Source organism: Nicotiana tabacum, chromosome 20, assembly GCF_000715075.1.
Source record: "Nicotiana tabacum cultivar K326 chromosome 20, ASM71507v2, whole genome shotgun sequence".
NCBI lineage: Eukaryota > Viridiplantae > Streptophyta > Magnoliopsida > Solanales > Solanaceae > Nicotiana > Nicotiana tabacum.
The window spans coordinates 12152520-12162577 of NC_134099.1; positions in this window are offsets into that span (position 1 = coordinate 12152520).

Here is a 10058-nt window from a genome sequence, read left to right on the forward strand (position 1 = left end):
TGATTGTGGCGTGGCCTGAGATGTATTTCCATGACGTTGTAAATTCCTTTTAATAGTAAAATGAGACGAGCCTCGACAAACAAAAATGTAGAAGCTGCGAAGCCCTCTAAATGCATATATATTAAAATACTTAGAATTCGGGACAGGCCGTTTAGCAAATTTTACGGTCTTCCCCAGAATAACAATACGTTAGTCGTTTTAGGCGCGTCTTAATAATTTATTCTCCTTAATTCGGGCGCACATTTATGTGACCCAAATCCAAATCTCAACCGAGTCGAGATATGTCAATAACCATGGGTGCATTGATGTAACGTGGTTCGAGGTATATTTTCACGACGTTGCAAGTCCTATAAAATAGCAGTGAATGATAAAAGCGGTTAAAAGATAAAATTGGCACATAAGTTCACATTTGTATAAGATCAGATAATCAAGCCGAATATAACAGTTGAGCGACCGTGCTAGAACCACGGAACTCAGGAATGCCTAACACCTTCTCCCGAGTTAACAGAATTCCTTATCCGGATTTCTGGTACGCAGACTGTAATATAGAGTCATTCTTTTCCTCGATTCGGGATTAAAATTGGTGACTTGGGACACCCTAAAACCTCCCAAGTGGCGACTCTGAAATAATTAAACAAATCTCGTTCCGATTGTCCTTTAATTGGAAAAAACTCCCTTGCACCCTCGCGGGTGCGTAAAAAGGAGGTGTGACAGCTCTGGAGACTCTGCTGGGGATCATGAATGAACCCAAAATCTCTGGTTCAGGGTTCAAGAGTTCGAGCTTAAAATAACTGTTATAGTTGGCTTTATTTATTATCTGATTTTTACATGATATATGCTTAATGTGCTAAATGATGCTTTTACCGCTTTAATATTATCTGAATTGTGTATATAAAATTGCTGCGAAACCCTTCTTCTTTCTGAGTCTTCTAAATTTATGGTGTACACGTGCGCGTGACCCACCTTTCTGTTAAAAGTCATATCAAATAAGACGAAGTTGGGACAAGTAACTAGGCCGGGTAGACTTTCGTGCTCCCGGTACGTTGCCCCCGCTTCGGCTCGAACTGTCTGTTTGGGTAAGCCAGGTTTAGAACAATACGCCTCAGGTTTTTACCTAGAATAACTCAGCCATGTACCGGATCCCTAGTAGGAACGTCTATTTGCATCATATACATCTGACCTTGGAGACTCAACACAGGGGTTGGGTCTGTCTAGGACAGGTGAACCCGAAATAAAAAGACCATCATGATGCATCCTACTTGCTACCTGTGCATTCATTTGCCTCGAACATGCTTGTTGACCAGCTTAAATGAAATTATGGTGAGAACCGAGGAATAAAATGGGTTGTTTTAAAAAAAAAATTCCAAAAAATAGTTTTAAATCTTGAAATAAAGGTATTCAATCTTGAAGGTATTTAATCTTGAAAATAGTTTGAAAAATTCTCAAAATAGTTTTAAATCTTGAAAATAGTTTTAACTGAAAATTATTTTTTAGTGTATATTTTCAAAATGAGTCTTGACTTTATTAAATCAAATTTCAGATACAAAATGAGCACCACACAAAACCCCTCATCCACGAATACAGAAGAGTTTCTATTTCAGCTTCAAATGTGGTGGTGTGAATTAGGCGCAGATGGTCAAAAATGGGTCGTCAAGCATTTGGGAAATCTCACGGATATTATGAAAGTTAAACCCCATGATGATCTGATTGCGGCATTAGTAACTTTTTGGGACCCTGTTCACAATGTCTTTCGTTTCTCTAACTTCGAGCTCACTCCTACATTAGAGGAGATAGCTGGATATGCTGGTTTTGACGGAAGTTTAAGGAATCAAAGCCTTATATTTACAAAGTCTCCCTCGGTACATCGATTCTTCGGTCTTTTGAACATCAGCAATCAAATCAGGAAAAGCAATGTCATCAATGGATGTTGTTCTTTCAACTTTTTGTATTCAAGGTTCGGAAAGTCAGATGGGTTCGAAATTCATGAGAAAGGCCTTACTAACAAGCAAGACAAAGACGCTTGGCAAGTTCACCGTCGCTTCGCCTTCATGGTGGCTTTTCTAGGAATCATGGTCTTCCCAAACAAAGAGCGAACAATCGATATTCGCACCGCAAAAGTTGTGCAAATCCTCACCACCAAAGAAAACCACACCTTTGTCCCCATCATTCTCTCAGACATTTATCGGGCTTTGACTTTATTTAAAGCAGGAGCGAAAGTCTTCGAAGGATGCAAAATTTTGTTGCAAATGTGGGTGATTGAACATCTCCAACAACAGCCCAAGATCATACAGTATGGGCCAAGCAACGATAATTGCATCGAGGGTTATGAGGAAAGAATAAAAAATTATCAGGTTCCAGAAGGGATAGAAGCATGGGTATCTCATCTAAAGGCTTTAACGGCAAATCAAATTGAATGGACTTTGGGATGGCTCCCGATGAGGGAAGTGATACACATGTCAACCTCAAATAGTTATCTGCTACTATTGGGATTGAGAAGCATCCAGCCGTATGCGCCACTGAGAGTCCTAAGACAACTAGGGAGATATCAAGTAGTTCCTGATGATGAAGATTTGAGTACGCAAGAAATCGAATTACACCCAGAAGCCACTATTCCTGAGGCTCTACTTCAGCAGATGTGGAATGGATGTCGATACTTGAAAAGTGATACTCAAGTCCCAGACACTACAAAGGGTGAGATAAATCCTGGATATGCAAGATGGTTCGAGAAACGGTCTCGCGTGGATGATGTACCAGAACCTGAGCTAAGAAGGCCAACCAAAAGACCCCATATTCAAAACTTTAATGATAAAATCCAAGAGCGGTTGATCTGGGGAGAAAAAGAAAAGGGGTACAAAGAAACTATCCATGCCCTAAAGGAAAATCTAAGGAACCTCAGTCTGGAGAAAGATTTGCAAGCACAAGAAGCTGAAGGCGAGAAGAAGAGTCTAGCCTGTGAGAATGAAAGTCTTCATGCTCGATTTCTGAGAATGAAAAAGGCTTCTGAAACGCCAAGGAGGAATTGGAAGGATCAAAAAACCATCGCCAATCTTTTTGAAAGAATGCAAGATTATGATTCCGTTCTTGCTGCAAATGAAAGGGCGTTGAGCAAAGCAAAAGAAAGGATCCAACAATTAAACGAAGAAGCTAGATCTGATAAGGAACGCCAAGATAGGCAATCCGAGAAAGACAAGGCACAATTGAAGAAGGAAAAAGACCATTGGATACGATCAGAAGACCAACTTCGTGCACAACTAGAAGAGGCAAGAAGGTACAACAGAGAGCATCAACAAGCGGACATTGACAGAGAAAGAGCGCAGGCGATATTAGAGCAGGCCAGACTCCAAGCTCTATTAGAGTCATCCCTAGATCGTGAAGACCGTATCAGAGATATAGCCACCACTCGCCAGCAACAATTGCAGAATCAAGGCCAACATCTCCAAGATTTCAGGGCACAGATCCACGACCTGGCGGTCTACACCTCTCAAAGTTATGTAAACTGCCAAGGAATGGATTATGAAAGGTTTACAGAGCATGCACCCACTTTTGCCCGTCATCTAGCGATGGATTTGGAAAGGATGTATCGTACGCTGGGAGGTCATCCATGTCAAGCCCCGCCTTGAGCAAATGATCTAATAATTTACAACACAAGTGGAAAGTGGGGCACGTTGTGAGATGTTAAGAATTGTATATATTTATTTCAATTTAAATGTGTGTATTTCAAGACATTTTCTTACAAAGTTTTCAAATGTAATGTCTGTTCATCTTTTTATAAATGAATGAAAATGTTAGCCTCATGGTAGAACTACGCCTGGTCTGATTCGCGCGGGGACGTGATACGTAGGCAATCCCCATAAGATTCGACCGCTCTTAATAAAGAAAGAAAAAGAAAATACAAAAATAAAATAAAATAACAGAAAAGGGGACAAATGAGAAAACCGGGATGACACATGTTGTTCGAAGCAAAGCATGTAGAAACGGTTAACTGCCTAGGAGCATTGCATCCTCTATGTGTTATGATCAAATCTGTTAAACTCTAACGCTAACAAAGTTTGTTGTTGTCTGATCCAGACAAGTTAGTTGTTAAAGAATTCTGGCAACACACTCTTATCAAACCAGATCCAAAGGACCGGTAGCAACAAGCATGACTACTTCAGAGAATAGTAATGAGGAAGAGAGGCCGATGAGCCAGTTGTTAAAAGAAGCGATGGAAAAGATTGAAAGGATGGGACTAGAGATGAACGCAATGTAGCTAGCCATAGCCAAAACACAAAAGAGCCCTGAAACACTAGGACACATGCCGGAATACCCTTACTCCGGCCCTTCCACAAGCCTCCCAAATCCCCGTTATCATCAAAAACGAAGCCCTCATGATTCCCAAGCTCCACCACCCTATCAACCTCTACCCAGTATCCCCACTTTTGTGGGACCCACATCAGCCCCCTTGCAAAGAACGACCAGTGAGCCATTGTTTCAGGCTCACAATACACAATACTATCCCCCCGAGCCTACGTTTCATGCTCCCGAGCCACAGGCTTACAATCCACACTTGGAAGTTCCGGCAGAGATTAAGAAGCCGGTCAAGGCCCCTGAACAGGATGAGGTATTGAGAAAGTTCAAAAGCCTGGAGCAGTCCTTCAGGAACCTGCACGGACTGGGCAACCAAGTCAGCGTAGCTTACAAAGATCTATGCCCTTTTCCCGGACGTCCAACTCCCAGCTGGGTTCAAGATGCCTAAGTTTTATTTATATGAAGGGCACGGTGATCCCATGGCACATTTGCGGGGATTCTGTAGCAAAATGAGAGGGGCAGGCGGCAAGGATGAGCTGCTGATAGCTTATTTCGGCCAAAGTCTGAGCGGATTTGCACTAGAATGGTATACCAGGCAGGATTCCAACAGGTGGTATACTTGGGATGATCTGGTGCAGGCTTTTGCAGGTCATTTCCAGTACAATCTCGAGATAGTCCCTGACCGTCTCATATTATTAAGAACTGGGAAGAAACCCGGGGAAAGTTTTCCCGAGTTCGGGTTCCGCTGGAGAGAACAAGCAGCTAGAGTCGATCCCCCCATGAGAGAGGGAGATATGTGGACTATTTCTTGCAAACATTGGATCCAACCTACTTTGGTCACTTGGTGACAACAGTTGGAAAATCCTTTAACGAGGTGGTCAAGATAGGGGTCATGATAGAAGAGGGTCTGAGGTCTGACAAAATCTTGAACTATTCGGCACTCAAGGCCACGACTCAGGCTATTCAGAGCGGCACGGGAGGTGCGCTACGAAGAAAGAAACAAGAAGTTGCCACGATCGAGGCAGGCAGTTGGTCCAGGGCTGGCAAGCCACACTACAACCAACCCAGACCTCACAGGCCAAACTACCCATATAACCCACCACAACATTTTTATCCGCCTCGAGAACCACATTGCTCCGTACACCAGGCCCAAGCATACACTCAGCCTCCGATTTGCCCGCAATGGCGCGCGCCGGCTCCCCAGAACATATATACGCCACCACAAAACACCTATCCTCCACCAAGGGCATATAGAAACCCTCCAGGGGCAGGTTTTCGGGGAAATCCAGATGCTAGGAATGACAGGTTGCGGAAACAGAGAACTTTCACAGAGTTGGGAGAAACCTACACCGCTTTGTTCCACAAGCTGAGGCAATTGGGTTTGGTTAGTCCTGTCCAGACTCGAGAACCAAATCCCCCACCTCAGAATTTGGATCGATCAATAAGTTGTGAATACTGCTCAGGGATGCTCGGGCATGATACCGAAAAGTGTTGGAAATTGAGGCATGCCATACAGGATCTTATTGACACCGATAAGATCGAGGTCCAGACACCGGAGGCTCTTAACATCAACCAGAACCCACTGTCAGCGCACCACGAGACTCACATGATTGAGTTAGTGTATGAGGGAGGAGAGTTGAGAAAACGCTCACAAATAGTGATGATGATCCAGGCCGCCCCGAAAGAAGTTTCAACCAGCGGGGGAACGAGGGTACAGTCGCAGGGAGAAGGAGTCAAGCCAATAGTGATATTGGGAAAGATCCCGTCCGCCATAACAAGCAAACCCGAGCAAAATAAGTTGGTAATATTAGGGATTCCGCCCGCACCTGCAGTTGTGTTGAAGGGGGCATATAGAGAACTGGTCACCATAAAGCCAGTAGTCCAGCTGCCGATGATTGATAGCAAGGCTGTGCCTTGGAAATATGAAAAGGCGATGGTGATGTACAAAGGAAAAAAGGTGGAAGAAGTTAGTTGTGAAGCGCAAGGGCTGACTCGATCAGGTCGATGTTTTGCTCCGGTGGAGCTAAGAAGAACCAACCCAGTTGCAACCAAGAAACCTGTGTCCGAAGAAGAGGCTGAGGAGTTCCTGAGGAAGATGAAAGTGCAGGACTACTCCGTGGTCGAACAGTTGAGAAAAACACCGGCCCAGATCTCACTGCTATCATTGTTGATCCATTCTGAGGAGCATCGGCGGGCCCTGATGAAGATATTAAACGAAGCTCATGTACCCAATGAGATTTCTGTAAACCACCTAGAAACCATTGCCAACAAGATTTTCGAGGTGAACAGGGTGACATTCTCAGATGATGATCTGCCGGTGGAAGGTACGGAGCATAATAAAGCTCTATACCTAGCTGTCAAATGTGAAGACTCGGTGGTAACTCGAGTATTGGTGGATAACGGCTCAAGTGCCAATATTTGTCCACTATCTACCCTGAACCAGTTAAAGATCGACCACGGAAGGATCCACAAGAACAACATCTGTGTCCGAGGGTTCGACGGAAACGGAACAGCCACTGTGGGGGATGTTGTACTTGAATTAACCATCGGGCCAGTCCTGTTTACCATGAAGTTCCAGGTGTTAGATGCCACAATATCTTATAACCTTCTGTTGGGGAGACCGTGGATTCATGCAGCCAAAGCAGTGCCCTCCACCCTACATCAGATGGTGAAGTTCGAGTGGGAAAGACAAGAGGTCGTGTTACACGGCGAGGACACAGCATGCACCATGGGCGGGGCCATTGTACCTTTCATAGAGACCAATAATGACAAAGGTCCTTGGGTCTACCAGATTTTCGATACAGGGTCGACAAACAAAATTTCTGAAGGAGAAATCATCCCACACCCTAGGGTCGCTGCCGCAACGGTCATGATGGTCTCGGAAATGCTGGGTAATGGATTCATACCGGGAAAGGGCCTGGGAGACGAGCTGCAGGGGATTGTCCAACCTGTCACCTTGCCTAAAAATCTGGAAACTTTCGGATTGGGGTTCAAACCAACCACAACAGATAGGAAGCAAGCGCGAAAAATGAGGAAGAAGGTGTGGTTTCTGCCTAAACCGGTGCCACGTCTCTCAAGGTCTTTTGTCAAAGCAAGTGCCAAGGGGTCACCGGTCCCAAAGATTCTAGGACCATTGATCGGTATAAATGAGGACCTGAATCAGAGTTTTGAGAGGCTATTCGCTGATGTCAGTGTGGTAGAAGCTGGAGAAGGTTCCAGCAGAACAGAGATACAGTTTGTGGGGCCTGAGGCCAAGACCAACAATTGGACAGTTACTCCTCTTCCTGTCCGAGGGGAGTCTTGGTAGTAGGCTTTGATTTATGTTTTGTGTGTTTTGTTTTTTTCGGATTATTCCAGGGTGTAATCCAAATTTTACTTTCGTTTTTGTAAAAGTGTGAACCCTTTTATCCCGCAAGTTTAATAAAGTTCTCTTCTTTTGTCCCATTTTAATTTTGTTTTGTTATTTTTTTCTTTCTGATCAGTTCTCTTTTTACTGGTTCTAATGACATGGCATGCACAGCGGATCTTCGACCTAGTCTAATAAATCAATCTGAATCCGACTCAATGATGCAAAAGGTCGTTTGCGACGATGAACTTGAATTTGACGAAGATAAGGCCTTCGAAGAGATAAACCGAGAACTATGCCAATTTGAAGAAAAACCCGAGCCTAACCTAAATGACACTGAGGCTGTAAATCTAGGAGACGCTGATAACGTCCAAGAAACCAAAATCAGCATCCACATTGAGCCGAATGTCAGGGAAGAATTGATCAAAACCTTCGTGGAATTCAAAGATGTTTTTGCATGATCATATGATGATATGCCAGGATTAAGCACCAATTTAGTGGTTCACAAATTGCCCACTGACCCGGCATACCCTCCCTTCAAGCAAAAACTAAGGAAATTTAAAACAGAAATGAGTGTAAAGATCAAAGAAGAGGTGATTAAGCAGTTGCAGGCGAAGGTCATTCGGGTCACTCGATATCCTGAGTGGTTGGCCAATGTGGTACCAGTCCCAAAGAAGGACGGGAAAATCAGGGTGTGCGTCGACTACCGCAATCTCAACAAAGCAAGTCCCAAGGACAATTTTCCATTACCCAATATCCATATCTTGATCGATAATTGCGCTGGGCGCGAGATCGGATCCTTTGTGGATTGCTATGCGGGTTATCATCAGATCTTAATGGACGAGGAGGATGCGGAAAAGACAGCATTTATTACGCCATGGGGAACTTACTGCTATCGGGTAATGCCGTTCGGATTGAAGAACGTCGGGGCAACGTACATGCGAGCAATGACTGTTGCGTTTCACAATATGATACACAAAGAAATTTAGGTGTACGTAGATGATGTGATCATAAAATCTTGGCGTCAGGAAGACCATGTAGCAGACCTAAGGAGATTCTTCCAAAGACTTCGAAGGTACGATATCAAGATTAACCCGGCCAAATGCGCATTCGGGGTTCCATCAGGAAAGCTGCTAGGATTCATCGTCAGTCGACGGGGGATTGAGTTAGACCCATCCAAAATTGAATCCATCCGAGATTTGCCATCGCCAAGGAACAAAACAGAGGTAATGAGTTTGCTGGGTAGACTCAATTACATCAGCAGGTTCATCGCTCAACTCACAGCAACTTGTGAGCCCATATTTTGGCTGCTGAAAAAAGATGTTGCGGTAAGTTGGACGGCAGAGTGTCAAGAGCCCTTCGACAAAATCAAAGGGTATTTGTCTAATCCACCCATATTGGTCCCGCCTAAGCCAGGGAAGCCCTTAATTCTTTACCTGACGGTCCTGGAAAATTCATTTGGTTGTGTACTGGGGCAACATGATGACATAGGAAGGAAGGAGCAGGCCATCTACTATCTTAGCAAGAAATTCACAGTACATGAGGTCAAGTACACTCAACTCGAGAAAACATGCTGCGCCCTAACTTGGGTAGTTCAGAAGTTGAAGCATTACTTGTCCTCGTATACTACTTATCTCATATCCCGTTTTGACCCATTGAAGTATATCTTTCAGAAACCTATGCCCACGGGAAGGTTGGCAAAATGGCAAATTCTGCTCACAAAGTTTGATATCGTCTATGTGACGAGGACAGCCATGAAAGCCCAGGCACTGGCCGATCATTTGGCAGAGAATCCTGTTGATGAAAAATACGAGACCTTAAGAACGTATTTCCCCGATGAAGAGGTAATGCATACAAATGAGCTGGAGTTACCCGAGGAACCGGGTTAGAAGCTTTTCTTCGATGGAGCTGCAAACACAAAAGTGGTTGGAATAGGAGCAGTACTCATTTCTGAAACAGGACGCCATTATCCTGTTACGGCTCAACTACGCTTCTATTGCACCAATAATATGGCCGAGTATGAAGCTTGCATTCTGGGTTTGCGCTTGGCTGTGGACGTGGATGTCCAAGACGTCTTGGTCATGGGAGACTCGGACCTCTTGGTACATCAGATTTAGGGTGAATGGGAAACGCGAGATCTAAACCTCATACCATATCGACAATGCTTGCATGACCTGAGCACGCGATTTCGATCGGTGAAGTTCAAACATATCCCGAGAGTTCACAATGAGGTAGCAGATGCCTTGGCCACTTTAGCATCAATGCTGCACCACCCTGACAAAATGTATGTTGATCCTCTGCACATTCAGGTCCGTGATCAGCACGCTTATTGCAACGCTGTAGAAGAGGAACCAGATGGCGAGCCCTGGTTTCATGATATCAAGGAATACCTCAGAATGGGGATATATCCAGAACAGGCCACTGG